At 44.1% G+C, this 19,202-nt stretch overlaps 1 long non-coding RNA gene across 1 annotated transcript in view; it reads right to left on the reverse strand.

Annotated features, from left to right (window-relative positions):
- Positions 1-19,202, reverse strand: part of LOC108176777 (uncharacterized) — a 99,304-nt gene that overhangs the window by 79,483 nt on the left and 619 nt on the right. The window lies entirely within an intron of this gene.

Raw genomic sequence — 19,202 nt, forward strand, 5'->3', positions numbered from 1 at the left:
ACATCACATCAATTAACAGATATCGCCAGGGGCAGGCTCCTTGTTCAACATCTGCTCCTTTATTACTAACAGCGCCAGCAGAATATATTACGGGGAGCGTGTCCATGAGCTTCTGCCGGCCTCCAAGAGTGCAGTGAGCTTTATGCTGGGCCTGCTCACTTTTCTACTGAGCCACACGAAAGTTGCCTATTGAGCAGTGCCATGGCATGTATTCCTCCTCCATTCTGGCAAAACCATAAAGGCTAACATTGTTCTATGGGGAACTTAGCCTCTCTCTTCAGGTAGCTTGTTTTCAAAAAGCAGGCATCCATAGCAAGAAAGGGCGATGACCCATGATGGGAGCTGTGTTTCTTCAGTGTTTGCTGTGTTTCAGACACTGTGGTACGTACTTCACATGCAACGAAGCCAACTCTATTGGGAGGGACTATCATTTGCATTTAGAAGCTGAGGCTGAGGCATTGAGAGTTCAAGTGTGTTTCTCAAAGCCAAAAGCGGGGGCCAGCACTGTGGCGTAGCAGGTAAGACCACCACCTACAGTGCCGGCATCCTGTACGGGCATTGGTTCAATTCCTGGCTGCTCTACTTCTGATCCAGCTCTCTGCTATGGCCTGGGAAAGCAGTGGAAGATGGCCCAAGTCCTTGGGTCCCTGCACCCACGTGGGAGACCTGGAAGAAGCTCCTGGCTTTGGATCGGCGTAGCTCCAGATGTTGTGGCCATATGGGGAGTGAAGCACCGAGGGGAAGACCTCTCTCTCTGCCTTTCCTTCTCTCTCTGTGTAATTCTGACTTTCAAATAAATAAGTAAATCTTAAAAAAAAAAGAAAAGAAAGCCAATAGGAAGCCATGGTGGACAGTTCCTTGTTCTCGTTCCCCCTTCTACTGGAAATGACCTTAACCTTCTGACCTAAGATTGGGCATGTGATTCAGGCCAAAGCAATCACAGAATGCATCTTCTTGGCAAGCATGGTTTATCTTAGGTGGACACCTGCCCAGCACATGCAACCAGAACCATGTTTTGGAGCTCATCTGCTTGGAGGAAGAAATAAATGTTTCATTCTGGGACATGGTGGAGAAGTTCTTTTTTCTGCCTTAGTAATAAAATGAGACTGACAGGCAAAGAGATCTCTAGGAAGCAAAGATGAGAAACAGATGGAGACAGAGAGAACCTGGGCAGTGCTCAGGGTCGTGTCCAGTTCCCCAGTGAAGATGTGTGCAGCAGTGTGGACAGGGCTATCGGGCACTGAAGCTTCGTGTCTGCTCTTTCCCCCTCTTGGCACTCACCTTGGGGGAAGCCAGCTGCCCTGTTGTAAGGACACTCAGGCAGCGCTGTGGAGGACCACATGCTAAGTAACTCAGGCCCTGTTGCCAACAGCCATGTGAGTGACCCTCCTTGGAAGGGGATCCTGTAGGCCTCAGATGAATGCAGCCCCAGCTTGCATGTTGAGGAAAGCTCAGGAGAGACTAATTCTGGCCTGCAGAGACTGTGCGACAAGAAATGCTTTTTGCTCTGAGTGGCTGTGTTTCAGGGTAGTTTGTTATGCAGCAGTAGATAACTAACACAGTGGATTTCTGTCCATAGTACCAACAAATCCTGACAAGGAGGAGGTACCACTCAAACTCAATAGATGATTATTGCTGGCCTCATCCACAGCCGTTTCTGCAGAGCCATGGTTTCCCTGAGGAACTTAGCATACCATGTAGTCTCTGCTGGGCACTCTGGATGGGACTGACTCCTGTGATGGGGTGGGATATAACTGGATTAAAACATGCATTCCATCTCCTGGCCACAGTGGCTGGTTTTAGGATGGGCACCTCAAAGAGCCACTTAGATGCAGTGAGATAATTTTTGCAACTCGAAGAGGAAATTCCTCTCTGTTCAGCAGAGACGTCCAGGAAAACTCTTGCTTTCCAAGGAAGATGTGGTAGAAAGATGTGAAGGTGGATGCTTCTGCAGCTATTTTGCTGCCGTGAGGCAGTGTTCATTCAGGCTAGGGTTCCACTGTGCTTGTAGAGGGCAGAGGAGAGAGATGGACAGATACCAGGTTTTTGGGTAATGTAGTTAGTCCCACAATCATAAGCCCTACCCAAAGCCCTCTTGTGGATGTTTTAGTCATTTGAATCTATGGATTCTATTTATTACTTATGACAATTCAGTTTTGGTTCTCTGTTCCAGGAAACAAAAAGATTCTTAACTGATACACAAACCCAGGTTTGTATGAATCCTATGCTCACACTCTTGTAAACTGCCAAAAAATTATATATTGCCATATCAGACATGAGCAATGGGTTCCTGTTTAAAAATGATATTAGACACAGGCTCTTCCAACTTCATATTAAAGGACTCCAAGAAGAGACAGAGACATGGGAACTTTGCCCCACGACGGACACGGCCAGTGAGACGACCGTCAAATCTGCGTGGAGACGCCACTCATCACAAGACTGATGGGGCTGCACTGTGAACCGCACAATGATTTTGTTGTCTAGAACAGGGCAAGTCTGAGAAGAAATGCTGCCTCTCTTGCAGGTCTACCGCACAGCGGCTAGAAGCCACTGACTGACCCCCGCTGTGGCTGCTGTGTCGGCCATGGTAGAAGCCATTGACTGACCCCGCTGCGGCTGCTGTGTCAGCCATGGTAGAGCATTGCTGAGAAGGTCTTACAAGTCTTTTTATGGGTATTTCATGCTCAGGTAATTGGTTATTCTAAAATATGAAATGGCTTTAAAAAAATCAATCTAATGCCTCTCTTTAAAAGCATACTTTAAGATGTACTCCAGCTGTTTGGGTGAATAATTAAAATAGGAAACTCAAGGATGAAAGTATTTTGGCATAAAAATATTGGCAATTAAATTCCTTATGAATGTTGATGCACTTTTTAATATATTTTCTAGTTATCTTTTAAAGGTATTTTATTCCTTTGAGAGTTCAGAGAGGCAGAGAAGTCTCCCATCTATTGCTTCACTCCACAAACGCCTGCAACACTGGGGGCCGGGCTGCGCTGGAAACTCAACACCGGTTTCCCACATGGGTGGCAGGAACCCAACTGCTTGAGACATCACTTGTTGCTTTCCTGGATGTGGATCAGCAGAACGTTGGAAGCAGAGTGGAGCTGGAGCTCAAACTCATGCTGTCCCAAGTGGTGTCTTGCCATGTTAAATGTGGGCCCCTTGAGAAATTTTTCAAAAGACAAGACAGGTATTCGGGAAGACAAAAGCACAGAGGGAACAAAAGTCGTGGTAACTGATTTGTTTTAGATAGAGTATCACAGTACCATCGCATGTCAGTCTTTGATAAATACTGTTAATGACAGTAAGACTAATCTATAGGTCAGAGTTATGGTTCTAGGCACAGTGCTAACTACTTCACAAGAGCATTCTTGTTTCAAAATATGAATTAAATTATGTTTTTTAAATGCCTTAAATATCACGCATCCCATTTGTAGGTCCAATAAATATAGGACAAGCCAAAATGTAAAAAAAAAAAGAACTCACAGACAAAATTCAACATCAGTTAGTCATGAAAATTAATAAAGTGAGAAGTAATGGGATACTTTCTTCACATGACAAAAATACTAATTTAAAATATGCAGTCGGCCGGCGCCGCAGCTCACTTGGCTAATACTCCGTCTGTGGTGCCAGCACACCGGGTTCTAGTCCCGGTCGGGGCGCCGGATTCTGTCCCGGTTGCTCCTCTTCCAGGCCAGCTCTCTGCTGTAGCCCGGGAAGGGAGTGGAGGATGGCCCAAGTGCTTGGGCCCTGCACCTGAATGGGAGACAAGGAGGAGGCACCTGGCTCCTGGCTTCGGACTGATGCAACGCGCCGGCCGTAGCGGCCACTTGGGGGGTGAACCAACGGAAAAAGGAAGAACTTTCTCTCTGTCTCTCTCTCTCTGTCTAACTCTGCCTGTCAAAAAAAAAATATGCAGTCAACATGTTTAATAGGGGCTGGTGCTGTGGTGTAGTGAGTAAAGCAGTCTCCTGCAGAGCCGGGATCGCCTATGAGCACCGGTTCAAGACTTGGCTGCTCCACTTCCAATCCAGCTCTTTGCTATGACCTGGGAAAGCAGTGGAAAATGGTCCAAATCCCTGGGGGCCCGCACCCTCGTGGGAGACCCAGAAGCTCCTGGCTCCTGGCTTCAGATCAGCTAAGTTCTGGCCATTGCAGCCATTTGGGGGAGTGAACCAGCAAATAGAAGACCTCTTTTTCTTTCTGGCTCTACATCTATCTTTAACTCTTTCAAATAAATAAAATAAATCTTAAAAAAAAAAAACATGTTTAATAATAGAGAAACATGCAAGGAGTTCCTCTTATAAAGTTATCCAAAGATATTTCTTGGCCTAATTGTTTTGGTAGTTTGGGATGATATAATAAAGAATGAAACAGAAATTGAAAGCATAAATATTAACTTTTAATTACTGCTTATTTGTATATTATTATTTGTATATATTAATTGACATCTAGAAAGCTGAAAATAAAAAAAAATTTTTTTATTTTACAGGTAGAGTTATAAACAGTGAGAGAGAGAGACACAGAGAAAGGTCTTCCTTCTGTTGGTTCACTCCCTAAATGGCCGCCACGGCCGGCGCTGCGTTGATCTTAAGTGCTTCCTCCCAGTCTCCCATTCGGGTGCAGGGCCCAAGGACCTGGGCCATCCTCCACTGCACTCCCGGGCCACAGCAGAGAGCTGGACTGGAAGAGGAGCAACCATGACTAGAACCTGGTGCCCATATGGGATGCTGGTGCCGCAGGTGGAGTATTAACCAAGTGAGCCATGGCGCCGGCCTGATAAAACAAATTTTTAAGATCGGTAAGGAATTGAGTAGGATGGATAAATCCATGAACCAAAACCTTTAAAGTATCAACAAATTTTAAAGTGAAGTTATAGCAGAAAACATGATTCATCTGTAGCTGCCCCACAGACACTCAAAAGTATCCACAATAGAAAATGTGTATAACATATATGGATAAATATATACAATTTGATTGAGAGGCATGTTAAAGAGAATATCTTGTAATTTAAAATGAGAAAATCAAATATTACCAAGGCGCAGCCATTAAAACACTTGTCTATTGGTTCACAGGATTGTAATCAAAATCCTATTGAGACTTGCAAGGTTCTGGCAAAAATGATACTAAAGTCGATCTTAAAGAATCAATCAATGAGATTACCCAAGAACATTTTTAAAAAGGGTGATGTCCAAGGACATTTTAAAACAAAGAATCTGCCTGACAAAAATCACAAAATGTTTCCTAAAGATTAATCAATTGAAACATGGTATTGATGCAAGAAATAATCAATGGGATAAAAGAAATGCATGGACTAAAACCCATGTATCATGGAAGACCATAATACAGAAGGCATCACAGTCTATAGTAAACAGGCAAATTTAAGAAGTTATACTAGAAAAATTAGTCGTTCAAGGGAAAAGAACCAATTTATTTAGATGATTTGTATTTTGCTCCCAAATACATTCCAAATGAGTTCAACATGCAATTATTTTTAATAACCTATAAAAGCTTTAATAAAATTAGGGGTGGGGCCTGGCTCCGCGGTTACACTGGCGCTCAGGGTGCCTGCTGGCAGTACCAGAGTGCCTGCCTTACAGTCCCGTCTCCTCTCCTGACTCCACCTTCTTGCGAAGGCCACCACCCTGGAAGGCAGCAGGTGATGGCTCTAGTGTGAGGGTCTCTGCCATCCACAGGGGAGATCTGGATTAAAATCGTTTCAGTTTCCTGGCTTCAGCCTGGTCCAGCCCTGGTTGTTGTGGGGTATTTGGGGAGTGAACCAGTGGATGGAAGATCTCTGTCACTATTTCTTTAAAGTAAGTAAAAGAATAAAAATTTTATAAATCTAAATACAATTCAAATAAAATGGTTAAATATGACTTTTCCAAGCATAAAACCCATAGAAAAAAATCACCAAGGAAATATTAACAGATTCACTTTGAACAATTGAGAATGTCATGCAGCCAAGAACACTGAGCAAAATTAAAGGGCAAGAGGCAATTGAGGAGGGCGAGAGGTTTGCAAGAAATGTGGCAAAGATGAATAATTTTATGATGTAAAGAAATCTTTAAAAACCTAAAAGAAAAATGTGCAAAGGGCATAAAAAGTTAATTTCCAAAGTGAGAAATACAAATGGTGCCTAAATGTATAAAGAAAATGTTCATTTCGTTTTTAGTAGGCATCAAAGAAATGGAGAGTGGAAAGAAAACAGGCATCATTGCACCTATTAAATTGTCCAATTAAAATATTGTAATATGTAGTGCCAGCTCGGGTATGATGAATGGACACTTGTTGTATAGGCTTGTGCAAACTGACTTAAGGATTTCCAGTTATTCCTACATACCATGAGGATAATCTGATTGGGTCAGATAAGATAATAAATGTGAAGTACCTCAAACAGTGTAAATGTGAATTACTGACATTGTTGATGATGGCTGTGGAGAGACAGAGACAGATTTCTGAGAACCAAAGAACAAGGCAGATACGCCTGTGAACTGGTGCAGGACCAGGCAGAAGAGTGTGCGGATGAGCAATCAGAGATGCCACTCCAGTCTGCCTCCTGGATTTATGGATTTAGAAACAGAGGCTCTGTTACAAATGCTCAAGGAAGAGGGATTTATTGGACTTTCTCCATGATGTATGATTCATTGAGGCCGAATCCCAGGACAGCTCATGACCAATCAGGCTGCCTTTTGACGACTGACCTCTTCCAACGTCCCTTGCCCCAAGCCAAGAGACTGGTGCCTCCTTGACCTCTCTGCTCAGGTTTCCCTTCCTCATCTACCAATTCAGCTTATCCAGAAACTGTCCCAGAAGCACATCAAAGGAGAAGACAGCATCATTTGCAAATCATACCTCATCCCAAAGACAGCAGTTGAGCCAGCCAGCTTAGGACTGCACACTCCTGGTCTTTCTTTCCACTTTGTTTGTGTTGGATTCCGTATTTCCTAACACTGAGAATATGCAACAGTGGCCACTGTTTTCTAATTTTAATTGACACATAATAATCGCACACATTTATGGAGGATGACATTTCAATGCATGTATAAAATGTGTAATAATCAAATCAGGGAAATTAGTGTATCTGTCACCTCAAACATTTGTGTATAGGGAGAACATTCACAATCCTCTCTCCCAGCTCTCCTGAAATACACAATAAATCACTGTTGATTGTAGTCATGCTACTGTGCTATAGAACACTGGCTCTTATTCATCTTATCTAACTGTCATTATCCAACATCTTGCTATCCCTCCCACCCTCTCCCCTTCCCAGTCTCTGGCAGCCACTGTTTTGATTGGAAACATACAAAATATGCCCGAACCAGCTGTGGTTGCCCGTGTCTTGCCAAGAGAACACAGACTTGAAACACTGTCCAATGTTTTGGGCTTCAGAATGGGCTGGCATTGAATACTCAATTGAAGCTAATGATTCATAATGTCTGAAGTGGTCAAAGCAGCCCAGTCGCCTTTAGACCTCCAGAAATGAATGAGAAATCCCAAACCTGCGACCATGCACACACAATCCAAGAAAGTACCCTACAAAATGAGAATTTTTTCCAGACGTGGACAAAATACATTAATACATACATACATACCCCTAAAACCAAAACAAAACCATCTGCAGAGATGCTTGGGAAACCAAGACCTGGTCTGCTTGCTCCATGTGCTCATTAGCATATTGGCATCTTCCTTTGGCGTAACAGGATGTCAGGTGAAGACTGGAGTTTGAGTTTGAAATCTGGAAAGAATTGCCAGGTTTATTTTTTAGGAGGAGTGTGAAAATCGCTTTATGGACAGTCCTTTGATTTCTTCTGGAAGGACTATTTTGGGGGGTCCAACTACTGTAGAGATGCCAGGAAAATGCCTGCCCCAGCCCCAGAGAAGCCACAGTGCTGCAAATAAGCCATAGTGCAGATGCTTCAGTCTGAGATGCTAAGTTTCATTTTAGCAATTTCAAGTAGATGTCGTGGCAGAATGGAGGTGTCTTAATGTCGGCTTCTCCTTTTTTTTAAGATCAGAACAGAGACTGCAGTATGCCTGGATATTGTCTCGGGCAGAATGTGCAAGTGTGTGCTCCTGTTGAAGCTGTGATGTGTGGCCCAGGGCTGAGGAAGTGAAGCGAGTCTTGGCATCGGTGAGGGCAGGATATCCTTTTTCCTTGGGGCTGGGAGACATGAACCTTGACGCCAAAGTGGGGTTGTGCTTTGCATCTTCCTGGGGCAGTGGCAGACTTGGGTGAGCTGATGCTGCCCAACACACTGGAACAGAGTCAAGGAGTTGATTCCTGAATGCTTCTGGTTTTGGAAGTGGGCATTTGATGCAGTGGTTAAGGTGCTGCTTGGGGCACCTGCATCCCATAGCTGAGTCACTGGGTTCAAGTCCTGGATCTGCTTCTGACTCCAGCTTCCTATGACAGTACAACCTGGGAAGCAGTAGGTGATGGCTCAAGTTGATTGAGTGGGAGACCTGGGTAGAGTTCCCAGCTCCTGGTTTCAGGCTGGCCCAGCAGTATTTGGGGATTGAAATATTAAAAAAAAATTGCAACCATACTGAACATGTACAGCCTTTTTTCCTTGTCATTAGTCTTTGAACAACAGAGTAAAACAACGACGTATGTGGTGTTGTCCATGGCATTAGGCATGAAGGGTGGTCTAGAGATGATGCAAAGGCTATAGGAGGATGTACACAGATTAAGTGCAAATACCATACATTTATATAAAGGACTTGAGCACCTGCAGATTCTGATGTCCCTGGGGTGGGTCTGGACCCAATTTCCAGTGGATATCAAGGGATGACTATATTGCTCCCTGGAATTAAGTAAGGCTACCTTAGCTTCAGTTTCTCAACAAGTGAAAATGGCAGAGGTTACTTATAATGGCCAATAATTAATAGGCCCCCTTGTTGCACAACTCCAGGGGGCACCACTTACATAGAATGTAAATGCAGTCTTGGGCGACACCCTAATTGTAATAAATTATTGCCTCTCCAGACAGTGGAATATTATGATCATTAAAAAGTCACATTTTCAAAGGATGTTTAATGATGTTTAATGGTATGGGGGAAATGCTTATGGCCAAGAATTAAGTGACGAAAAGGAGGATAAAAATTTGTCCATGGTGCAGTTTCTATTGCGTTTATACACTGTTTTGATGAGAAGGAACCACACTGAAATGCTGATGGTGATGATCACTGATGGGTGAGATTATTGAGATTTTTCCTGCTTTTCTGCATCTTCCACATTTTCAACAGTAAATGTAAGTAGAGCTGCAGGGCTTTGTTCCTCTCTGGTCTTGCCGCTGGTGGGTGGGGTCCTGACACGACAGCCCACTGACATTATCCTAGCAGAGGTGATCAGATTTCACAAGGCAGAGACTGCATTTACTCAGTTCTGGGTGTGGGCACATGGAACTTGCTGGTCTCAGACCCAGCGGCAAAGCTGTCTTCCAGGACGGAGAAAGAAGTGTGGAGCCAGGCAAAATGAATTTTGTTTGCTTTGGTTTCCAGGAACCACACCACTTTCTGCACCAATGCACAGGTGGAATGAAAGCACTCACCAGGAGAAACGGCGAGATGTGTAAGGTGGAGAGAGACCGAGAACAGCGGGATTTTGATTTCATGACAGGGGGATGCTCAGGGCTAGGAGGAAACCCCGGGGAGAGGGGACGGTGGCTCTGCACTGCCTCTGCATGCTGGCTGTGCTGTGGTTGCCTCTTGGGCAGACCTGGTTCTTTTGATCTATGTGTGTCTGCATTCCTTCTGCAACAGCAGGAGTACTGCATGGCAGTATGGCATGCATGTTGTCTTGCATAAAGAACCAAATAAAACTGTTATACAAGTAACAATCCCCGCTCCACCTGCCTAATGGGATTGTGGAAAAGTCAAAATGAGGGAGTGAGCATGACTGGTGTTTCATGAGATGCAAATGGGACTCACTGAGATTCCTGGGTGCCTGGCCGGGTCTATGCTACATTTCAGTCCAGCAGCTTGACCTGGGGTGGCAGATTGTCTCTGGCCCTGGCAGAGCCAAGTCCCTTGTTAGTGTTGTCTGGTGCTAACAGGGCCGCACTCACTTTTGGCTGTTGACCTGGGGCGGGGGGGGGGGGGCGGTCCTTTGTCACTCCGAGTATTGCTGCGGTAGGGAGATGGAAAGTCAATCCTTGTTGAAGCTTTGCAAAACCTCCCAGAGCTTTCCTGCCACAGGATTGAGCCAGGAGCCTGTGAGGAGGAGTGGGAGTAGGGCCCTCTGATGACCATCTGTGTTGCAGGTGGAAGGATGAAAAAAAAAAGTCTGCTTAAGGAGACTCTGGGATGAATCACCAGGGCCAGGCTCTCTCCAAATACACTCTTGGAAACAGATCTTTATTCCAACACTGGTGTTTCTTCTGTAGCCTTGACATAAGATTCCGATTCATCTGAATTTAGTACATTTCAGGTTTTTCTTTCAATAGCAGCATGTGAAGGCACAGATTGACCTTTAATTTATAATCCTCATGTCATGGAGTTTAGCAGAGCTTAACCTATGTCGGCGGTGGTTCAAAGCTGTCTCTTTTGCTTTGGAAAAGGCAGGTCATGCTTTCAGTGTAAGCTGGAAAAAAATTTTTAAAAAGGAACCGAGTGCGATAATCAGTGTTTCCATTACAAAAGGTAGAAGGGGATCAGGCAGAGAAGGGAGGAAAATCCAGAGGAAGAAGGAACCCTGAGATGTGGCTGGCATTTGAAAAGTGACAAAGGAGCTGAACTGGTAGCAAAGTGTTTGTTGTGCTCAGAAACAGTGGGGCAGCAAAGCCAAAGTGCCAGCAAGGGCCAGGGACAGCAGCAAAAAGGCTGATGAGAGAGGGCCAGAGGCCTCGTTAAGGAGAGAGCTGGTGCAATGTTTGGCACTCAGCATTAATTGAAACGCATTCTGCCTTTTCATGGGATGTGTGGTTGCTGTGAGACACCTGCTCTGGGACCTGCTGCCAGTGTAGTCCAAGGTGACTCAGCTGTCAGCCTCTTTGAGGATGTTCTCAGCTGAAAACACAAAGTGGCACTCTCTGCCCAGGCACCTTCATTCAGCAACTCGCCTGTGCAAGCCAATGCAGGCTGGGCACCGCACCCCAGCTTGGGATGACACCAAGCAGCATCCCGGCTCCCTTCGAAGGCCTGTATCATAGCTGCCTGTTTCTTTCCCCCCAAATTCAGTCTCCTTCCCCACCTCTCAGCAGATGCTGCCCCCCAGGGCACCCCTGACAAAGGTCTTGCCCACTAATCTCCATCTTACACTGCTACCTGGGCCCACATCAGGGACAAAGAGCTATCTGGTACCTAGTTCCTAAATTCATTAAAAAATGGTGATGACAAAGATGCTAAAGGTTTTGTGGCTGCATCCCACTTGCATGCTTATGGATGGAAAAAATAAGTAGTGTGGTAGGCAGAATAATGGTCCCTGAAGATGCTCATATCTGAGTCCCTGGAGCCTGTGAATATATTACCTTATACGGCAAAGAGGAATTGCGACTGGGGATGAAACAAAGCTAATCAGCTGAATTTAAAATAGACTGTGGCTCGTGGCTGGTATTGGAACTGTGTCACCGCCTGGGACATCCACGTCCCCAATCAGAGTACCTGGGCTCTAGCCTAAGCTCTGCTCCTGATTCTGGCTTCCTGCTAATGAGCATGCTTGGAGACAGTAGTTGGATTCTTGCCATCCACGGGGGAGATGCAGATTAAATTCCTGCCTACGTACCCATCTATCACTCACCTATCTATCTATATCTGTATCTTAAAAAAAAATGCAAGCCACTAAATCCTCTCCCTGGGTTCTGGTGTCCAACTTTTGAGAAGCTCAACTAACCTTTTCACAACAAGAAAACATTCTTTAAAAAATTCACCTTCAAGCCATAGGGTTTGGAGCATCATGTGTCCAGGAGAGAAGTAAGTGTGAAATTCCATGAAGAGGCGCTTCCTGTGGGGGTGCAGACGAGTCCTCACGTCTGCGTTCCCTGTTGGAACCCAAGGGTGCGCGGGGATACCAAGTGCTTCCTCTTTCTCACTGCATCCAGGAGCTGTCTACTTTGGGATATCCTCTCTCTGCTCCTCCTCCCAGCATCTTAACAGATCACACTAAAAGCTGAGCACCGCTGCCTCGCTTTAGAAATTACAGACTCTCAGGTGGGATCCACCAGAGATTGGACTCCACAGGCCTGAGGTTGGGTGTAGGAGTCTGAATTTTTATCAGCTGTGCCAGGAGGTTCTGATTTAGGTGATTTTATGGACTGTGCTTTATGAAGCTGCCCTGCTGGATTCCCAAAACAATTTCAAGTGTAGGATTCCTGTGTGAAAACAACTGATGAATTGACCTCCACGATAAAGAGGGAGCTGGAGACCTCTCCTTCAGTTCCCCTTCAGGGAGTGGTACGAGTTAATCCATTTCATAAATAAAGTCTCGGTTGCAAGTCAAATATTTATTTCCTGTGCAGGATGGTAGAGAGCCCCTTTTCTATCAAGCCTCATCATGACACCCGTTGAAATGGAGCCGATGAAAAGTGATTGCACTCGGGGAGATTTTTATGATGTGATTTCGACTAACAAAGGGAAGAGGAAAATCCAATTAAATTCCAGGAAGAAAAGACAGAGGGTGATCGTAATGCAGCCATATTGTTCCAAGCAGGCTCTTCTACCAGGACAGAGACCCTGGGCAGAGTTAACTCCGCAGCAGACAGCAGGGAGCTGGGGGTGGGGGTGGGGCTGTCCAAGAGAAGCAGGTGACTGAGGTAGGGAAGAGAGGAGAAAGGGCCATGTGTTTCAAAGAATGCCTGATACTCAGGAATGGCACTGAAAATTCACTTTCACACAATATAAACTATACTAGACTTCATAAGAATTTGTGATTCCTGGGTTTACTAAAATTTTCCTTGAATGTGATGATAATTACATACTCAATAAGGATGAGGGTACTAGTAATGGAACAGCTAGAGAACTTGGCTAAGCACTTTACAGAAGAGAACTTCTGTGAGCCGTTAAGGACTGCTCGAAGCTGTGGTGCAGCAGGTTAAGACCCTGGCCTATGGTGCCGGCATCCCATATAGACGCCAGTTCAAGTCCTAGGTGCTCCACTTCCAATCCAGCTCTCTGCTATGCGCTGGGAATGCAGTAGAAAATGGCCCAAATGTTTGCGCCCCTGCACCTGCATGGGACAGCTGGAAGAACTTCCTGGCTCTTGTCTCCAGATCAGCTCAGCTCTGGCCACCGTGGTCATTTGGGGAGTGAACCAGTGGATGGAAGACCTCTCTCTCTCTCTCTCTCAGCCTCTAGCTCTCTCTGTAACTCCTTCAAATAAATAAATTAAATCTTAAAAAAAAGAGTCTGCAAACTGCTGACAAGGAATGGAAACAGATGGGCCCCTAAAGCTAGCCCCCAGCTTTCACAGGGGGATACATCAAGATCCTCGATCACACCAGTAGATTACAGAGCCAGGAATCAATCTCAGAATTCATCTTGGTTTCATCTTGCTATCCAGGCTCTTCTGTTGACAGAAGAAGAAAGTAACAGTCTCCAGGAAGTCAGGCAACAAAGCCATGGCCATATAATTAGGAAGTGATGGCGCTCGCTCTAGAAGCTAGGACTCCAGACTCTAAACTCCTTCCTTCCCAACAAACCGCCTCCCCTATAAGGGTCGCAGCTCTGAGCTGCTTCCTTTGACCCAGAAGTAATTTTGAGGAATCCAAGGAGACTAAAGAGTGAAGTCCAGAATGCTGGCCCTTCCCTGGCACTCTTTAGTAAGCTGCAGAGAAGGCTGGGCCATTTATTTTCAGGAACAGCGTAATGATCACTCGGCAACTCTAGTTACAGATGTGGTTCATCAGGCCACCTGGATATACTGGTGCAAAAAGCTCACAGTCCGTCTTGGACTGATGGATTGCCTGAGTTATTAATATGGAAAAGGAGGGAGATTTACTTTCGGTAGTGGAATTAAGGCGCTGCAGTGTACCCTGGACTAGTTGTTTTAAAATAACAGGGGACCGAGTTTCTCTTGGAAAAGGACTTAATTTTTATTGAAAACCTACCACCTTCAAATGGTCGAGAAGTTGAAGAACTATAAAACTGTCAAACAGCCCCATTATTAAAAGCTTTATTTGACAAATCTTTCACTGCTGGGGTAACTCGTGCGTTTTCCCTCCTCTCTTGCAAGAAATAAAACCACTCACTTATGCAAACTGCTGACAAGGAATGGAAACAGATGGGCTCCTAAACAGGAGCAGAGACACCCCGGCCCCTTCCTGCAACCTAATGGAAGCGAGAGCTGCTCATAAATCTAGGGCTGCCCGGACAGGATGGTGCTTCCACAACTGCTCATCTCGCCGGGTTCAGAGTGGAGGAAAATAGCCCTGTTTCTGGAAGATTCTGTGTTAACTGGAGGAATTTCAGGGCATAAACAAGTACTTTACTAACACAGTTAGCCTGTATTAGTTTTCTGTTGCAGCCTAAGAAATGCTCACAACGTGGACCTGGCAATTCACATTTATTATCTCCTGCTTTCTGGGGACGTGGGGCAGGTACAGTCCAGGACTCCAGTAGGCTGTAACCCAGTTATCAGCCAGGGTTGGGTTTCCATCTGGAGGCTCAATTGGGGAAGGGTGTTGTTGTGGTTGTTGACAGCACTCAGTTCCTTGTGATTGTAGCTTATATTGGTCGCTGTGGACTCTGGGCCAGAGGCTGCCCATGGCTCCTAATCCTGCAGTGTGTGACACATGAACTTCTCCAACATGGCTGCTTACTCCAGTGAGAAAGAAGAATTTCTGCTGAGTGTTAGCAAGATGGAGCCTTTGTAATGGAACAGAGTCACAGTAGAGACAGCCCGACACTTCACCACACTCTGTGGGTTAGAAGCAAGCTGTGGATCTCGTCCACATGGAGGAAGAGGGGATGATACAAGATGTGTTATGAATGCCAGCAGGTGAGATATTCCATAGTGACACCTCGCTGCTCCACTTCCATGATTCAATCAAGCTAGATAGGTTTAACCTGGGCTCCTGAAAGGAAAGGAAAGAAGGAAGAAGAAAAAAGGAGGGGAGGGAGCAAGAAAAGACAGACTCTTTTCTGGGGGGAGGTGGCGGCTGGTGTGGAATGCTTTGGACAAACATGTAAACTACGTTCCTTGTTCCTGATTTTGGATACTGTCAAAAGGAGCAATGTAGTCCTTTTCTTGGCAAAAATGCCTTCGGTTCTATATAGGAAGGTATGAAATTGAAGTTGTAGGTGTCCCAGCCAATCTGATAAGACTTACTGAGTTCACAGATGCTAATAGGCACCTTTAAAACAGAACGATTATCATTATGATTTCTGCATAATGTACCTGGTGTAGGAAACTGCCTACCAATCCATGTTTTTTTAAATAATTGATTTTCCCATCAAATATGGGTTTTCTTATCAACAGTCATTTCCTGCATGCTCATTCTGCGTACATTCAATCTAAAGCTCCAATGAACTCTTAGAACACGGCAACTCCTAAATAAATGTTCCGTGAACCAGCAGGGGTAGGTATTTTTCTTCAAGGGTGAATGAGTGAGCAGGTGAATTAGGAAGGAGACGAGGAGGGAAGGTGAAGGCAGGGGTGGGGGTGGAAGTTATACCACTCTTCTGATACAGTTGATAGAATTCAGGGTTTCACATCCTTTGTACTATTGGTATTTGGTGCCAGCCCACCCTTTGTGGTGGGGGTGGCCCTGTGCACTGTAGGACATCCAGCAGCTTCCATAGCTTCTACCCACTTCCTGCCAGTAGCCCCTCACAGCCTCTGGGAAGGCCACACAGTTTCTCCTGGATGAGACCCAGACAAAATTCTAACACAAAGCAAATAACATTGATTTTGTAGGTGGCTTGAGTTGCTTTATCTACATCAGTGTATAACTGTTTAGACTTGTAAAAATAATGGAAGCATCTCCTAGAATATTACCTCCCAGTGGGTGTCCATATAGCTGGTGAGGAACATGGACTTGGGAGTTTTGCAAGTGGACATTCTAGTATTTGAATCCTGAATCTGCCACTTGTCTGCTATGTGACTGGGAGAAATTTTTAAATATTGCTTCTGCTCTGGTCTCCTTATCTGAAAAATGGAAATAAGAATTCATGTAGGGGCCAGTGCAGCGGTACAATAGGTTAATCCTCCACCTGTGGTGCTGGCATCCCATATGGGCACCGGTTCTAGTCCCAGCTGCTCCTCTTCCAGTCCAGCTCTTTGCTGTGGCCCGGGAAGGCAGTGGAGGATGGCCCAAGTGCTTGGGCCCCTGTACCCGCATGGGAGACCAGCAAGAAGCACCTGGCTCCTGTCTTCAGATTGGCACAGCTCCGGCTGTTGCGGCCATTTGGGGAGTGAACCAACAGAAGGAAGACCTTTCTCTGTCTCTCCCTCTCACTGTCTGTAACTCTACCTCTCAAATAAATAAATAAATAAAATCTTTAAAAAAAAAGAATTCATGTAGCTGTTGAGTGTGTGCATAATAAATGCAAAATACATACTATGTGCAAAAAGATAAATAGTGCATCAGCCATTTTTTGGTTATGTTTTTGGTTTTATTTAAAAAATTTTAAATTTTGTCATTTCTTTTTTAAAGATTTATTTACTTGAAAGGCAGAATGACAGAGAAAGATCAGGGGAGGGAGGGAGAGAGATCAATTCTCTATCCACTGGTTCACTCTTCAAGTGGCCACAACAATCATGTCTGGCCAGGCTGAAGCCAGGAGCCAGTGACTCCATCCAGGTCTCCCATTCAGGGAGGCAGGTGTCCATGTACTTGGGCCATTGTTTCCTGCCTTCCCAGGCACATTAACAGGAATCCTGATTGGAAGCAGGGACTTCAGACTTGAACCAGCTCTCTGATATGGGATGCAGGTGTTGCAAGTGGGAGGTTAACCTGCTGCTCCACAACACCAGGCCCTTTTTATATTAAACTATTTCAAATAATCTAGAAAAGTACAAAGTAGGCTTCAATGATCACATAGATATTTAACTTTTTTAAACATTTTTGCCATATTTGCCTCACATGTAAACTTATATATACACTCATATGTACTATTTTTTTAAAGCAGAGGAATATATATTAATATTTTACAATGTAGATCCATGGAAAAATTATAAAATAAGGAAAGTAAAAGTATACTATTATGTAAGAGGTATAATTTAGTGACAACAAAAATTTAAATATCTATGTAGCAAACAATAAGGCATTCACATATTTTCTCTCCATATACATAAGTATGAATTTTATATATATGTACAAATTTGTACCTATGAGAGAAAACATGTATCTTGCTTATTTCATTTAGCATAATGATATCCAATTCCATCCATTGTCACTAATGTCAGGATTTCATTCTTTTTTATGACTAATGTTCCATTGTGTATATACACCACATTTTCTTTATCCAATTGTCCATCAATGGACACCTCGACGGATTCCATATCTTATCTATTGTGAATTATGCTGTAATAAACATGGAAGTGTTGGTATCTCTTTTTATATGACTTTATTTACTTTGGACAAAGTGGGATAGCTGGGTCATAGGGTAGATCCATTTCTAGTTTTGAGGAATTGCCATACTGTCCTCCATAATGGCTGCACCAATTTTTATTCCCACCAAAAGTGTATTAAGGTTCTCTTTTCTCTACAACATTTGTTATTTTGGACTCTTTGGTAATAGCCACTCTAACTGGAGAGAGATGATACCCATTATGGTTTTTATTTGCATTTCCCTGATGGCTTGGGATCCTGAGCATTTTTCCATGTGTTTCTTGGCCATTTGTATTTTTCTTTTTTTGAAAAATTTTTACTTAGATTCTTCACCTATTTTTTTTAATCTGTACTGTCTGTTTTGCTGTTGTTGAGTTTCTTAAGCTCCTTATATATTCTGGATATCGATCCTTTATAGATGATAGTTTGCAAATATTTTCTCCCATTATGTTTGTCTCTTCACTCTGCTCAGAAGCTTCTTAGTTTGAGATAATCCTATCTATTTTTTTTCTTTTATTTCCTGTGCTTTTGGGGTCTTATCCAAAAATTGTTATCTTTGCCAATGTCTTGGGAGTGTTCTATTTAGATGTTTGCTATTTTTTTTATGCTTTTAAAATGTTTAGACTATTTTGGTTTGATCACTGTCTTCTGTTCCGTCCTCTTAGTTTCTGATCTTGTTGGGAGGGAAGAATGGGATCAGAGGGGTGCTACTTATGGGTTCAGTCACTGTGCTCAGGTGGGGAACACCGGTAGGTACTGGGACATTGGACAGTCCAGCTTAGAGGAGGAGAGCTCAATGTGGCACAGTAGATGCTCAGACGTCTTCGGTCATGGGGTGTTTCTCGGTGATACATTTCTAAGACGTCTTTCTTTTCCTCACAGGAGATCTTGCTTTCTTCTGGCTGCACAACACTTTTTTGGTGCCATTGATAGGAGTAGTTTCATGCAATGATCAATAAGCATATATACATTTTACGTATGCAGTGTGTGTGTGTGTGAATACTTACAATGGGCATTCACTGGAATGGTTTCCTTGCTTGTCAGAAACAGGTGTGGGCACAGTCATCGCTTGTTATCTTTGGGGAGTTTGCTGCAGGACCTCCATGGAAACACGCAGATGCTGAAGCCTCATGGATAAGATGGTGTATTTTAAATCATCTCTAGATTGTTTCTATTACCTAACACACTTTTAATAATTGTGAGGAATAATAATGAGGAAAAAATAATAATAATGAGGAAATAATGAGAAAACAAGCCTGTATGTGTTCAGTACAGACACCACCACTGCAGGCCGGACTCATTTTTGATCTGATTGGCTGACTCCATGATGCCACGTCTGTGAATGTGGAGGGCTGACAGTGTAGGCACCTGCACGTACACACATTTTATTGTGGTGAAATAACCTAAGCCTTTGTGTGTAACTGTTTTAAGTGTACAGTTCTGTGGCATGAAGCATATTCACTGTGTGCTGAAACCATCACCCATCTCTGAAAGTTTTCCACCTGTCCACACGGAAACTCTGCATCCACTAGGAAATAACTCGTCTCCCACCCCTAGCTTTTTGCAACCACTGTTATACTTCCTGCGGCTATCCATCCGACTACTCAAGAAACTTCAAAGAGGAGGAGTCAAGCAGTATGTATCTTTGCAACAGGCCTTCCTATTGGCTGTAAAAGAGGAGAGAATCAAACAAAATGTATGGAAACAAAT

Source organism: Oryctolagus cuniculus, chromosome 19 (genome assembly GCF_051225735.1).
Source record: "Oryctolagus cuniculus isolate XC-2025 breed Fujian yellow rabbit chromosome 19, ASM5122573v1, whole genome shotgun sequence".
In the NCBI taxonomy this organism is placed as follows: Eukaryota; Metazoa; Chordata; class Mammalia; order Lagomorpha; family Leporidae; genus Oryctolagus; species Oryctolagus cuniculus.